Source organism: Oryctolagus cuniculus, chromosome 4 (assembly GCF_964237555.1).
Source record: "Oryctolagus cuniculus chromosome 4, mOryCun1.1, whole genome shotgun sequence".
Classification (NCBI taxonomy): Eukaryota; Metazoa; Chordata; class Mammalia; order Lagomorpha; family Leporidae; genus Oryctolagus; species Oryctolagus cuniculus.
In genome coordinates, this window is record NC_091435.1 from 40,850,685 (window position 1) to 40,865,699 (window position 15,015).

The 15,015-nt window shown below is 39.1% G+C and overlaps 1 non-coding gene and 1 pseudogene across 1 annotated transcript; one reads left to right on the top strand and one right to left on the bottom strand.

The window, feature by feature from the left end:
- Positions 1 to 5,926: 5,926 nt before the first annotated feature.
- On the bottom strand, positions 5,927 to 6,090 carry LOC127483102 (U1 spliceosomal RNA). The gene has a single exon (XR_007909065.2). It is a non-coding gene; the product is annotated as a U1 spliceosomal RNA (small nuclear RNA).
- On the top strand, positions 6,025 to 14,522 carry LOC127482835 (cell division control protein 45 homolog pseudogene; annotated as a pseudogene).
- Positions 14,523 to 15,015: the final 493 nt, after the last annotated feature.

The following is a 15,015-nucleotide window of genomic DNA, read 5'->3' on the forward strand; positions in this document are numbered from 1 at the left end:
CCAAGTGAGGGAGAGAGACAGAGAGAAAGGTCTTCTTTCTATTGGTTCACCCCCAAAATGGCCACTACAGCTGGAGTTATCTTCCTGGTCTCCCATGAGGGTGCAGGCGCCCAAGTACTTGGGCCATCCTCCACTGCCTTCCCGGGGCCACAGCAGAGAGCTGGACTGGAAGAGGAGTGATTGGAACTAGAACCCGGTGCCCATATGGGATGCCGGCTCCACAGGTGAAGAATTAACCAAGTGAACCACGGTGCCAGCCTCCAAGTTTGGTCACTTTTACCCACTAAATGTGATGAAAGTTAATATGTGCCAATTTTGAGTTAAGCTTTATGACACAGCACCTAATTCCACCTTCCTTCTTGAACTTCTATAATCATTATAAGGAGAACATGCTATCTACCTAGTCCAAGCACAATGACGTACAAAACCAGTCTGAACACAATCTGTAGCTTGGAGTCAAGGATCACTAATTGGAGCCTAGATCAGATTTATCTTAAGTGACTCTCTCATCCATGGGGAAGAATATTAATGTGAGAGTAATTTTAGTATATTACTCAAATTTTACCTGCCAGAAATATCTTATTTTAAAACCATTTCCATTTCTTTGGCCGGTGCCACTACTCAATAGGCTAATCCTCCGCCTGCAGTGCTGGCTCACTGAGTTCTAGTCCCAGTTGCTCCTCTTCCAGTCCAGCTCTCTGCTGTGGCCCAGGAGTGCAGTGGATAATGGCCCAAGTGCTTGGGCCCTGCACCTGCATGGGAGACCAGGAGAGGCACCTGGCTCCTGGCTTCGGATAAGCCCGGTGTGCCGGCCGCAGCGGCCATTGTGGGGTGAACCAACGGAAAAGGAAGACCTTTCTCTCTCTCTCTCTTTATCACTGTCAACTCTGTCTGTCAATAAATAAATAAATAAATAAATAAATAAAATAAAAATAAAAAACATTTCTTTGAACTGTAGAGCATATATGGCGAATATATATGTATATTCTTAATACCTTTACTTGCTTCTCTAAAATATATTTTGAACATTCGGTAAACTTTTATAACAAGACCACAAATATCAGCTTCTATTTGCTTTGTCTTTAAAGGCAGATTTACAGAAAGAGGATATAGGAGAAACAGAATAAGAGAGAAATCTTTCATTTGCTGATTCACCCCACCCCTCAAGTAGCTGCAACAGCCGGGTCTAGGCCAGCCTGAAACCATGAGCCAGGAATTCCATCCTGGTGTCTCATATGGATGTCAGGGGCCCAAGCACTTGGTCCATCTTCTACTACCTTCTCAGGCTCATTAGCTGGAAATTGGATTGGAAGTGAGGTAGCTGGGACTTGAACTGGCTGCCCTCACAACAGCTACTACTGCACCACAATATCACCTCCATTTTCTATTTTCTGACCTTTAGCAATTTCATGAATATTGTAATCTGGTTCTTAAACCACTGAGTAGCAAATATCTTCCCATATTAATGCATGAAATATCTTGCTTTTAAAAAATGTTCCCATTTCTCCGTGCACTTGTTCCATTTTTCTAAAAAGATCTGGCTCTCTGAGTTAGTCTTCTGTTGCTTTTCATACATTTTATTAAACATTGAAAAGAAATTAAGATATTATTCATTAGGTTATATTTATTCTAGTAATAGATTCAAGTCAGTTTTAAAATTAATATTTTTTTCATTTCTTATATATTAATTCATTAATTTCTAAAGCAGCTTAACAATCAAATAATGGCTTAGGAAATAATGTGAAGAACCTCTTTGTTGTCTTGCTTTGCTTCATAGCTTCCAGAAAATATGCGATATATCATATATACCCACTGGGCATTTATCCAATCTGCTGGTGTCTTTATGAAAGGAAATTGGACACAGAGAGAAGGAGGGATCATGATCACATATGCATAAAGGACAACGTGAAGAAGCATCAAAAAGGCAGCCATCTGTCAATCAAGGGGAGAGGTCTAAAATAAATTCTACCCTAAGTAGAATCAGAGAAAACCAATTCTGTCAAAATTTTGATCTTACATTTTGAGCCTCCAAAACTGTGAGAGATAAGTTTGTGTAGTTTCAGATAATGAGTTTGTGTAGTTTGAGCTATCCAGTCTGTGGTATCTTGTTGTGGAAGTTCTATTAAACTGACATGGTTACATTAAAAAACAAAAATGATTTGAGTGTGTGATGGATTTTTTCCCATTCTCAATTCAGTAATTTCAGGATCTGTGAGAAAGTTAACACAGCAGATATTTTTCTCAGTACTTTAAGCAGAAAGTATTGACATCTGATCAACCCCAGGGAACATAGCCCTTGGAAAAGTATTTGTGTAATTTAATTGATTAAATCTTTCACATAAGTGAAATGAACTGGGGCCTGATAGCTATCAGTGTTACCTTAAACAAGCCTTCATTGACAATAAGTACCTAGTTTCATGGTTAGAGTACTGAGTAGTGGGTACTATGGCCAATTGCCCAATAGAACGTGTCTGTGGAAACCCCTTCAAAAATACCTGAACTTCCAGACATGAGTAGCCTTCACTGGGAAAAAGTATGTAATGTGACTACTTCAATTAGATGTTGAGAGAGAAAGAGAACACTTATGAAGCATGTATAGGGATTCGGGTCTCTATGCCTGTACTCCCTGGTTTCTATTAAGGCTAGAGGGAATAGTCCATGCACAAAGCCGCTTTTCTCTCTCACCAATTGCAAATTCAGGAAGTTCTCAAAATCACACTTAGCTTTTATAATTCACTAGAATGACTCACAGAAGACACCAGAAGATATTATACTCACAGTTACAGTTTCTTATAGCTGAAAGAGAGAGATTAAAATCAGCTTAAGGAAGAAGTGCATTTGGACAGAATCCAGGATGAAACAAAACATGGATCTTCTAGCAGTTCTCTCAGTATGGAAACAGGAGAGTCTCACTGCCCTGGTACGGATGTGTGATAATATAGAGAGAGTATTATTGCCCACTAAGAAAACTCACCCAACGCTATATGACTCCCCTCCATATCACAGTGTTGATTTTTTAGGCATCATTATTCCCTATTCTGAATCCTATCTACCATGGCAACATAAATTATCTTGTTAGACTATTTAGAGTGATCTCAGGTCCCTAGGTAAAGAAATACAGTCAATATTTGAAAGGATGGCTACTTCCAGAAAAATAAGGAAACATCCATACCTATTTTAGTATAGGAATAAATGCTTTTTTATACATTGCCCTTGCATGTACTTTTTCTGTTTTTGTCTTTTTTACATACATATATAAAACAATGAGTAAAATCTGCTTAACCTGCTATTGAGTCCAGAATTATGTGCAATTAGTTGACTTCTGAGTGTATTGAAAAAATTTTATTAAAATTTTTTTTTGACAGTCAGAGTTTGACAGTGAGAGAGAGAGACAGAGAGAGAAAGGTCTTCCTTCTGTTGCTTCAACCCCCAAATGGCCGCTACGGCCAGCACGCTGCACTGATCTGAAGCCAGGAGCCAGGCGCTTCCTCCTGGTCTCCCATGCAGGTGCAGGGCCCAAGCACTTGGGCCATCCTCCACTGCCTTCCCTGGGCCACAGCAGAGAGCTGGACTGGAAGAGGAGCAACCGGGACAGAATCTGGCGCCCCAACCGGGACTAGAACCACGGTGCTGGCCTTATTAAAATCTTTAAGTGGCATTTATGGAAACATCAAAAGGCTGCCCAGAGCAAAATTCAAAGAAAATATAGTTGCCCACCGGTAGGGTGTGCATGTGGCAATGAAACCCCAGCTATTACTATATTCATGTCCTATATCCACTGTGGAGATCATCTTCTCTGAGATTATGACCTTTCTAGAACAAACCAGATTGCTTGAGCAAGGTGGGGACCTAAAGGACCAGCCATTTCAATTCTTGTGAAATAGATCTGCAGGACAGTTTTCACCTGCAAGCTTCCCCCAGAATCACTATGTATGAGGCACTACACAGTTCACCATGAAGTTATGTGAGACCTGCATTGCCAGCGATATATTCCTAAATGTAATCCTGATTCCTATGTATTCCTTTCACAGATATTGGAACCTCAAAATGTCAAAACTCTATTCAGCCTGGGTTTTCTTATAACTCAATATTAAAAGTCCCAGGAATTACCAGGGAAGACAGGTGACAAAATGTAGTTAAAGGGTATCATTCACTGCTCAGCAGGCAATGACAACCACATCATTGTTAAGTGAGCACAGACAGATCACCCTCCACAACAGAAATCCTGTTGTTAACACTTCAACTCATCATAATTGACTGAAGACTACAGCCAATAACTAAGCCACAGAAATTAGTAGTCAACAGTAGCTGAATTTCAAACACCCAAGTAAGACAGGAGTTATGCTGCAATAATAACCTTGACTAGAAAGAAAGGTGAAACCTTCACACATCAAATACAGGCATCTGAATGGAAATTTGTAAAAATTTCTGATTAGCTAATCTCTAAATCTTCTAGATTTGTGGAAAAAGTTATTTCTATTACTTTGGTATAGAAAATGCAGTGATTTCTCTCCAATAAGAAAAGCATTCCTTTCTCAACATGTATCCATATCATTTCCTGACTACTGAAACTATGTCCAGTGTTAAGTGGAAGCTCACTCCATATTGGGATGTATTGTATCTATAGGCCCAGAAAAGCACTATACACAAGGGAACTGAACACATATCCACTGGAAAATTACATATAACTTTGGATTCTGAGAGTACTGGGTCAAAAAGTAGGGGTTTGATGAAGCATACATTTGTTAGAATTGGGCCACCCAAGCATAATGTATAATATTTAACATAGTAAGACCCCAAGGAGATGAAATAAGCTTGCCATTATAATTGACCTAGAAAGCAAGGGGGAAAGAATGGGTTAAGGTGAACTATGTTAAGGTGTTCAAATTGTAGTTATAGGCATTTAGATATTAGGATTATGAATAAACAGGCAACCTGAAACTAGCTTCTCTAAGTAACTGCCACTAGATGACTAAGTTCCTCAGGAAGGACCCAAAACCCATGATGTATAGGGCAACACAGGGCTATCATATTTAAAGAAGCATCAGCATCACTAAAAAGTTTAATAGCGGCTCAATTCTGTAGGTCATGTTGATGATAGACTGCTATAGAACTAGATTCACTGAAATAAATAGATGAGTAGCATCATAAAACCACGGGGTCAAGTGGTAATATTAACTACAGAAGCTACAGTAATGCAATAATTCTAATGGTTGACAAGTTCAAAGTGATAGAATGGAGGTGGGTTGGAGGAGGTCCAAGTACAATTATAGAGATGGGTATAAGAATATAGCATCTCTACAGACAAAATACATGGATACTCACTAAAAAGGAAAGTCAGTTTATGTGTGCACAGTTGATAAAAGATAGATTATAGAGAAACCTGAATGATAAAGACATAGGTGACACACTGTCTCAGATATAATATTCTGTGAATATAAGGCTTATGATTCCAGCCAGATTTTGCACTGAATCAAAGACCTTTATACATGTGTCTGAGAATCAAAGAGCAGAAGTTAACCAAAGCTACACTAACCTCTACAACCTTTTGGAATCCTGGAAGTCAATGCTATTATAACTTCACTGCTTTCATCTTTGGATCAAGCAGATCCAGAAACTGGAAGCGAGATCATTACAGTGTTCTGAGGGCTGAGTTGAGGATAAATAACATTGTGTTAATTGAGGATAATAGTTGAGGTAATTGAGGATAAAAATTGAGGATAATATTTGATAATAATAGCATTGAGTGAACCTAAACTGAAAATGGTTTCTCTTAATTCTGATTGATACCTTGGAAGGAAAGGTTAGCAACAAATTTGCAACTCAGAATAACCTAAGGAAGCTTTGGCTTATCTCAAACACCTTTGTTAACAATGTTAACTTTTAACTAGCTTGTTTTTTATTTATTAATTTTTCTTTTTTTATTTAAAGAAGAGCATGAACACAGTCCCCCACTACCACAAATTATGCAGTTGAGTTTCCCGCATTTGGGGAAATCGCAAGAGTCAGCACACCCGGAGTGTAATGGATGAACCTCGCCCTGGGAAAACCACCTTTGTGACCATGGTATCTCCCCTTCCAGGTAAGTATATTAACTAACTTGTTAATTACAAGTTAAAATTGTTAGACAATAAATCATCTAATTAATATGTTAGAAGATTCAAATATGTGTAATCAGAAATAAACATTGTAAAAAACAGAGAAGTGCTTACAAATGCCACTTAAATCTCCAATATACAGTTCTGGAGACTAGAAGTCTGATATCAAGTTGTTGGCAGCAATTACTTGTTCTGAAGCTGTGAGGGAAAATATTGTTTTTGTCTTCTGTGCTGGATTTATAAATGACAGTCTTTACCTTCACCTGGATAATTTTCTGCATGTGTCTGTGAACAAGTTTTCCCATTTGGTAAGGAAATCAGTCATTTAGATATTCAATGATCAGATATCTAAATAAGGTATGTTAGGATATACTGGTGAATAGGATTCCAACACATGAATTTGGAACATAACTGGAGGTTCAACACTTGCATAGCATGGCGATTAACACTGATTTCATTTTCATGCTTAGGATATTGAAAAAATGATAAAGGGTTGATAACCAGAATCTACAAAGAAATCAAGAAACTCCACAACATCAAAACAAACAACCCACTTAAGAGATGGGCCAAGGACCTCAATAGACATTTCTCAAAAGAGGAAATCCAAATGGCCAACAGACACATGAAAAAATGTTCAAGGTCACTAGCAATCAGGGAAATGCAAATCAAAACCACAATGAGGTTTCACCTCACCCCAGTTAGAATGGCTCACATTCAGCAATCTACCAGCAATAGATGCTGGCGAGGATGTGGTGAAAAAGGGACACTAACCCACTGTTGATGGGAATGCAAACTGGTTAAGCCACTATGGAATTCAGTCTGGAGATTCCTCAGAAACCTGAATATAACCCTACCATTAGACCCAGCCATCCCACTCCTTGGAATTTACCCAGAAGAAATGAAATTGGCAAACAAAAAAGCAGCCTGCACATTAATGTTTATTGCAGCTCAATTCACAATAGCTAAGACCTTGAACCAACCCAAATGCCCATCAACAGTAGACTGGATAAAGAAATTATGGAACATGTACTCTATAGAATACTATACAGCAATCAAAAAAAAATGAAACCCGGTCATCATGCTGAGTGAATTAAGCATGTCCCAAAGGGACAAATATCATATGTTCTCCCTGATCGGTGACAACTACCTGAGCACCAAAGGGGAAACCTATTGAAGTGAAATGGACACTATGAGAAACAATGACTTGATTAGCTCTTGTCCTGACTGTTGATGAGCAACTTAATACATTATCCCTCTTAGTATTTTTTTTGTTTGTTCTACTTAATACTTTTGGTTGAATACTGTAATCAATACACAGTTATTTTTAAGTGCTGAAACTTAACTGAAAAGTGATTGTTGTTAAATATAAGAGTGGGAATAAGAGAGGGAAGAGATGTGCAATTCGGGACATGCTCAAGCTGACTTACCTCAAACGGCAGAGTTAAAAACATACCAGGGGATTCCAATTCAATCCCATCAAGGTGGCATGTACCAATGCCATCTCACTAGTCCCAGTGATCAATTTCTTTCACAATTGATCATAATGATAGGACTAAAAACCAAAGGGAGCACATAAACAAGAATAGTGTCTGCAAATACTAGCTGATAGAATAAAAAAGGGAGAGAAGGATCCAACATGGGAAGTGAGATACACAGCAGACCCATAGAATGGCAGATATCCTAAACAGCACTCTGGCCTCAGAATCAGCCCTTAAGGCATGCGGATCTGGCTGAAAAGCCAATGAGAGTATTTCAGGCATGGAAAGCCAAAACACTCTGGCAAAAAAAAAAAAAGACCTAAATGAAAGATCTCTATGAGTGAGATCCCAGTGGAAAGAATGGGTCATCAAAGAAGGAGGTACCTTTCTCTGAAGGGAGGAGAGAACTTCCCCTTTGACTACAACCTTGTCTAAATATGATCAGAGTTGGTGAACTCAAAAGGCTTCCATAGCCTTGGCAACTCATGACAAGAGCCTAGGATGATGACTGATGCCATAAACAAGAGTGTCAATTAGTTAAGTCAACAACAGGAGTCACTGTGCACTTACTCCTCATGTAGGATCTCTGTCCTTAATGTGCTGTACATTGTGATTTAATGCTATAACTAGTACTGAAACAGTATTTTTCACTTTGTGTTTCTATGTGGGTGGAAACTGTTGAAATCTTTACTTAATATATGCTAAACTGCTCTTCTGTATATAAAGAGAATTGAAAATGAATCTTGATGTGAATGGAAGGGGAGAGGGAGTGGAAAAGGGGAGGGTTGCGCGTGGGAGGGACGTTATGGGGGGGGGGGAGCCACTGTAATCCATAAGCTGTACTTTGGAAATTTATATTCATTAAATAAATTTAAAGAAAATAAAAAAGAATATTGGAAAATAAGATTAATAATTTTTGTCTTTAAAATTGTTTACATATACTATCCCTACATATTCCTTTCTACAGGTTGTTTTTGATACAGTTTGCTAGATATGCATTTCATTAGCTTACCATTTCTTTTCCTCATCTCATGAATGCTTTCTTGTTAATCAAAATTTTCTATGTGCTTTTTGGGCAGCTAAATTATTCTGAGCCATGAATGTGCTAACACAATAGTTAATGCTATTTTATTGAACAATTAGAATCGTAGACAATTCTGTTTAACTATATTCAGCTCAAATTTCACTTCAAGTACTGCAGTGCAACATATGTGTGTGTGACTGATTGACCTGTGTTGTTTTCTTTTCAAGCATCTATGAAAAGAGAAGTGTATTTTCATGTTTTAGAATTTATAAGATGTATTAATATTGGTCAAATGCATTTTCTTCATTTTAACATAAATTTGTAGTGTAGAAAACTCTAGCCTACCTCCACTGTGTTTATTCAGAAATAAATAAGTGCTTCAACTTCTTGCAAGTCAGAAATGTTTTCCTCATTGAACCCATCCAATAAACCTCATGGATGCAAAAATGCTATGGATAACTGTACATTCAGAAAGAACAGAGAATGATGCTTTAGAACTACTTCTGAGAGTTCTTTGTATTGTTATAGTGAAGTTTATGCTGATTATGAGCAATTCTTTTTTCTTATATAACCTTAACTATTCAGTTGTGGAGGTCATAAAATATATTCTAAGTTGTATTCTGAAGGAAGAATTGTCATTCAAAGGGAAGGAATGAACATAATTTCTTACTGCGATTGAGAAAGCTTTTGCAATGTTGGCATTTATTGCACTCATTTACATACACTATGAAGCTTTACAAACACATAGGAGTTGGTAAAACCACTACAATAACATATTCCCCAAATCATTGGTAAGTAGAGTATATTAAATTGTCTTTATAAGTGTGTATTTTGTGTCTTTTTCTTGTAATTTAAACTAAAACTATGGTATGAGTTTATATTAATGATTAAAATGATTAATGTGGATTGGTTTAATATCCAATCTTTGATTGTGAGAGCATATAGTTGCTCATTTTTACTTGCTCTTGAAGCACCAATTTATAAAATAATCAACAAATCTAGTACATATAAGCCTAATAAACAGCCAATGAAACAAATATAAAAAAGAATATGTTTTATTTTAAATTATAAACTATAGAAAGATAAAATTTCATATATTCTTATCTTGAAGCTGCTTGGAAAATCTGTTCCATAAGCCTCCATGTCTTCCCGTGCTTTTTAAGCAGAACTTTCAAGCTTTCAAGTGCTACAAATAATAGGAAATATAAAAAAAAAAAAAAAAAAAACCTTAAAATATTTTTAAGAAACACAAAGTGGATAGTGGTGGTAATGGTTTTAATATCAACAAAGTTAATACTATATCAATATTTATATGATATCCATTTTTTAAAATGACTAATTCACACATAATTTAATTATGCTCTGCCATATGTCTAAGTACACCCTGATTCATTGCTCAAGAAAGTTTAGAATAGGAACTTGGAAATTCCAGTTATGGCCACTGTAATAGTGAAAGTAGTGAGCTTTATTCCAGAAAAAGACAAGAATCTGGCTAACTGTGTCTGCTCATTTCAGGAAAATTGGACTGACTTAATGTTCAGTTCAGAGTCATTTCAACCATTCTTGTTTAGTGTTACCACCTCCCTAGAAATCAGAAGATTAAATGTGCTCAAATAAACAGTCTCAGAAAAATAAATATCTCCAGCATTTAAACAAAAAAGTGAATGACCAATTAACTTATGATCTTGGAGTTTCAGGCTCCTGGCTTCAGCATGGGCCAGCCGTGAGTCTTACAGTCATTTGAGAAGTGAACCAGATACTGAAAGATATATTTCTTTTATTTTAGGTGTTATAAAAATAAGATTAAATTCACAAGTCATTTAATGCTGATTCCTTTAACATCTTTCTTTAAAATTTTATTTCAGTTACACAAAACTCATGTATTTCATATATACAGATTTAGGAAAATATTGACTCTCTGCTCCTAACCTACCTCCCGCCCATGCTGCAATCCTTCCTCCTCCTCCTCTCACATTCCCGCTCTTAATTTTTACAAAGATCTATTTTCACTTTACTTAATGATCGGATAGTTAAGCCTACACTTATAAGAGTTCAACAAATAATATGAAATAAAAAAAAAAAAAAAAAACAAAAACACACTGTTCCTCGATGGAAGAGACAAGGGCTAAAAACAATCATTGAATCTTGAAATGTTTATATCACTCCAATACATTATATTTCAGGTACTCTGTTAGTTACCTTGAATCAGAGAAAACATATGATATCTGTATTTTTGGGACTAGCTTATTTCACTATGTATATTGGTTTCCAATGTGTCCATCGTGTTTCAAAATATAATATTTCAATTTTTTTACAGGTGTGTAGTATTCTATAGTGTATATATACTATGATTTCTTTATCTAGTCAACAGTTAACGGACACCTGGGTTGATTCCATATCTTAGGTATTGTGCGTTTTACTGCAATGAACATGGGGGTACTGATAACTCTTTCATACACTTATTTCTATTGGTTTAAGTAAATTCCCAGGAGTGGAATGGCTGGTTAATATGGTATTCAGATTTCTCAAGTATCTCCAATACTGTTTTCCACAAGGCTGAACCAGTTCACATTCTCACCAACAGTGGACCAGTATAACTTCCCCACAACCTTGCCAGAATTTGTCACTTGTAGATTTCTGTAGGAGAACCATTCTAACTGGAGTGAGGTGAAAGCTCACCATGATTTTTCTTTGCATTTCCCTAATGACTAGAGATGCTGAGCATTTTCTCAAATGTCTATTGGCCATTTGAACTTTCTCTCTTGAAAAATGCTGTTCAACTCTGCCCATTTCTTAACTGCGTTGGCTGTCTTATTATTGAATTTCTTGAGCTCTTTATAGATTCTGGATGTTAAACTTTTATCAGTTGCATATATTTTACCCATGCTATTGGTTGTCTCGTCAGTTTGCTGAGTGTTTCTTTTGCAGTGCAGACGCTTCTCAGCTTCATGTAACCCCATTTATCAATTTTGGATTTGATTGCCTGTGGTTATAAGGTCTTTGCCAAGAAGTCTTTGCCTATGGCAATGTCTTGCATGGTTTCCTCAATGTTCTCTAATCATTTGAGTGTATCGGGTCATAGACTTAGGTCTTTGATACATTTTGAGAGGAATTTTGTGTAAGGTGTAAGGTATGGGTCTAGTTTCATACTTCTGCATGTAGAGATACAGTTTCCCCAGCACAATTTGTTAAAGAGACTGTCATTCTTCCAGGGATCATTTTGTTCCTTTATCAAAGATAAGTTGGTTTTAGTTGCATAAATTGATTTCTGGACTTTCTATTATGTTCCATTCATCTACAAGTCTGTTTTTGTGCCAGTACCAGGCTGTTTCAATTATAACTGCCCTGTAGTATGTCTTTAAGTCAGATATTTTGATGTCTCTGGCTTGTTTTTGTTGTATAAGATGGCTTTAGAGACTCGGGTTCTCCTGTGTTTCCATATAAATTTTAGCATCATATTTTCTAGTTCTGAGAATTGCTTTTGGTAGTATGGACATTTTGATGGTGTTGATTTTTCCAATCCATGAACATGGAGGATTGTTTTCCATTTTTTTTTCTTTTTATTTTATTTTATTTAATGAACATAAATTTCCGAAGTACAGCTTATGGATTACAATAGCTCCCCCCCCCCCCCCCCGGAACTTCCCTCCCACCCACAACACTCCCTCTCCCCTTCCATTCACATCAGGATTAATTTTCAATTATCTTTATATACAGAAGATCAATTTAGCATATATTAAGTAAAGATTTCAACAGTTTGCACCCACACAGAAACACAAAGTGTAAAATACTATTTGAGTACTAGTTATAGCATTAATTAAACACCTAGGAGTAATTGTGTATTAATTACAGAGTTCAACCAATAGTTGTTTTTTTTTTTTTTTTTTTTTTTTTTTTTTTTTTTTTTTTTTAACAGGCAGAGTGGATAGTGAGAGAGAGAGAGACAGAGAGAGAAAGGTCTTCCTTTTTGCCGTTGGTTCACCCTCCAATGGCCGCCACAGCTGGTGTGCTGCGGCTGGCGCACACGCTGATCCGAAGGCAGGAGCCAGGTGCTTCTCCTGGTCTCCCATGGCGTGCAGGGCCCAAGCACTTGGGCCATCCTCCACTGCACTCCTGGGCCACAGCAGAGAGCTGGCCTGGAAGAGGGGCAACCGGGACAGAATCTGGTGCCCCGACCGGGCCTAGAACCCGATGTGCCGGCGCCGCTAGGCGGAGGATTAGCCTAGTGAGCCGCGGTGTCGGCCTCAACCAATAGTTTTAAGTAGAACATAAAAAATACTAAAAGGGTAAAGTATTAAGTTCTTTTTTTTTCTTTTTTTGTTTGTTATATAATTTTTTTATTTAATAAATGTGAATTTAGGGAGTCTTGACTGAAGGCGGGGCTCTCCGCAGCTCACCCGAGCTCAGGGTGCCCAGCGGCAGTGGCTATGTTTGTTTCCGACTTTCGCAGGGAGTTCTATGAGCTGGTCCAGAGCCAGCCTGCCTTCTCCCTTCTCCCAACCCCCGGCAGAGGGTCCTTCTCTTCGTAGCCTCGGACGTGGACGCCCTGTGCGCTTGCAAGATCCTCCAGGCCCTGTTCCAGTGCGATCACGTGCAGTACACGCTGGTCCCGGTCTCTGGGTGGCAAGAACTCGAAACTGCATTCCTTCAGCACAAAGAGCAGTTCCGTTATTTTATTCTCATAAACTGCGGAGCTAACGTAGACCTGCTGGACATCCTGCAGCCTGACGAGGACTCTGTGTTCTTCGTGTGCGACACCCACAGACCCGTGAATGTGGTGAATGTGTACAACAACACCCAGATCAAATTACTTGTCAAACAAGAGGACGACCTGGAGGTTCCTGCCTACGACGAAATCTTTTGGGATGAAAAAGAGGACGAAGAGCATTCGGGAAGTGACAGTGAAGACGATGATGGGTCAGAGCCTTCCAGGAAGTGCACACGGTTAGAGGAGGCGATATTGGAGCGGACCCTGAAGAGGAGGCAGCGGAGAGAACGGGAGTCCCGGAGGAGAGACATCCTCTTTGACTACGAGCAGTACGAGTATCACGGGACTTCAGCCATGGTGATGTTTGACCTGGCGCGGATGATGTCCAAAGACCTGAACGACATGTTGTGGTGGTCCATCGTGGGACTCACGGACCAGTGGGTGCAGGACAAGATCACTCAAATGAAGTACGTGACGGACGTTGGCGTCCTGCAGCGCCACGTGTCCCGGCACAACCACCAAAACGAAGACGAGGAGAATACCCTCTCTGTGGACTGCACACGCATCTCCTTCGAGTACGACCTCCGCCTGGCACTCTACCAGCACTGGTCCCTGCACGACAGCCTGTGCAACACGAGCTACACCGCAGCCAGGTTCAAGCTCCGGTCTGTGCACGGGCAGAAGAAGCTGCGTTCCTCGCAGACATGGGTCTTCCTCTGAAGCAGGTGAAGCAGAAGTTTCAGTCCATGGACGTCTCCTTGAAGGAGAACCTGGGGGAAATGATCGAGGACTCTGCCAATAAATTTGGGATGAAGGATATGCATGTGCAGACCTTCAGCATCCATTTTGGATTCAAGCACAAGTTTCTGGCCAGCGACGTGGTCTTTGCCACCATGTCACTGATGGAGAACCCTGAGAGGGACGGCTCAGGGACGGATCACTTCATCCAGGCACTGGACAGTCTCTCCAGGAGTAACCTGGACAAACTGTACCATGGCCTGGAACTGGCCAAGAAGCAGCTAAGTGCCACCCAGCAGACAATCGCCAGCTGCCTCTGCACCAACCTCGTCATCTCCCAGGGACCCTTCCTCTACTGCTCGCTCATGGAGGGCACTCCGGATGTCATGCTATTCTCCAAGCCTGCATCCCTGAGCCTGCTCAGCAGACACTTGCTCAAGTCCTTTTTTTTTTTTTTAATTTTTCCCTTTTTTTAAACTTTTATTTAATGAATATAAATTTCCAAAGTATGGCTTATGGATTACAATGACTCCCCCCCAATAACGTCCCTCCAACCCGCAACCCTCCCCTTATCCACTCCCTCTCCCCTTCCATTCACATCAAGATTCATTTTCGATTCTCTTTATATACAGAAGATCAGTTTAGCATACATTAAGTAAAGATTTCAACTGTTTGCTCCCACACAGAAACATAAAGTGAAAAATACTGTTTGAGTACTAGTTATGGCATTAAATCTCAATGTACAGCACACTAAGGACAAAGATCATATATGAGGAGTAAGTGCACAGTGACTCCTGTTGTTGACGTAACCAATTGACACTCTTGTTTATGGCCTCAGTAATCACCCTAGGCTCTTGCCATGAGCTGCCAAGGCTATGGAAGCCCCCTGAGTTCACTGACTCTGATCATTTTTAGACAGGCCATGGTCAAAGTGGAAGTCCTCTCCTCCCTTCAGAGAAAGGTACCTCC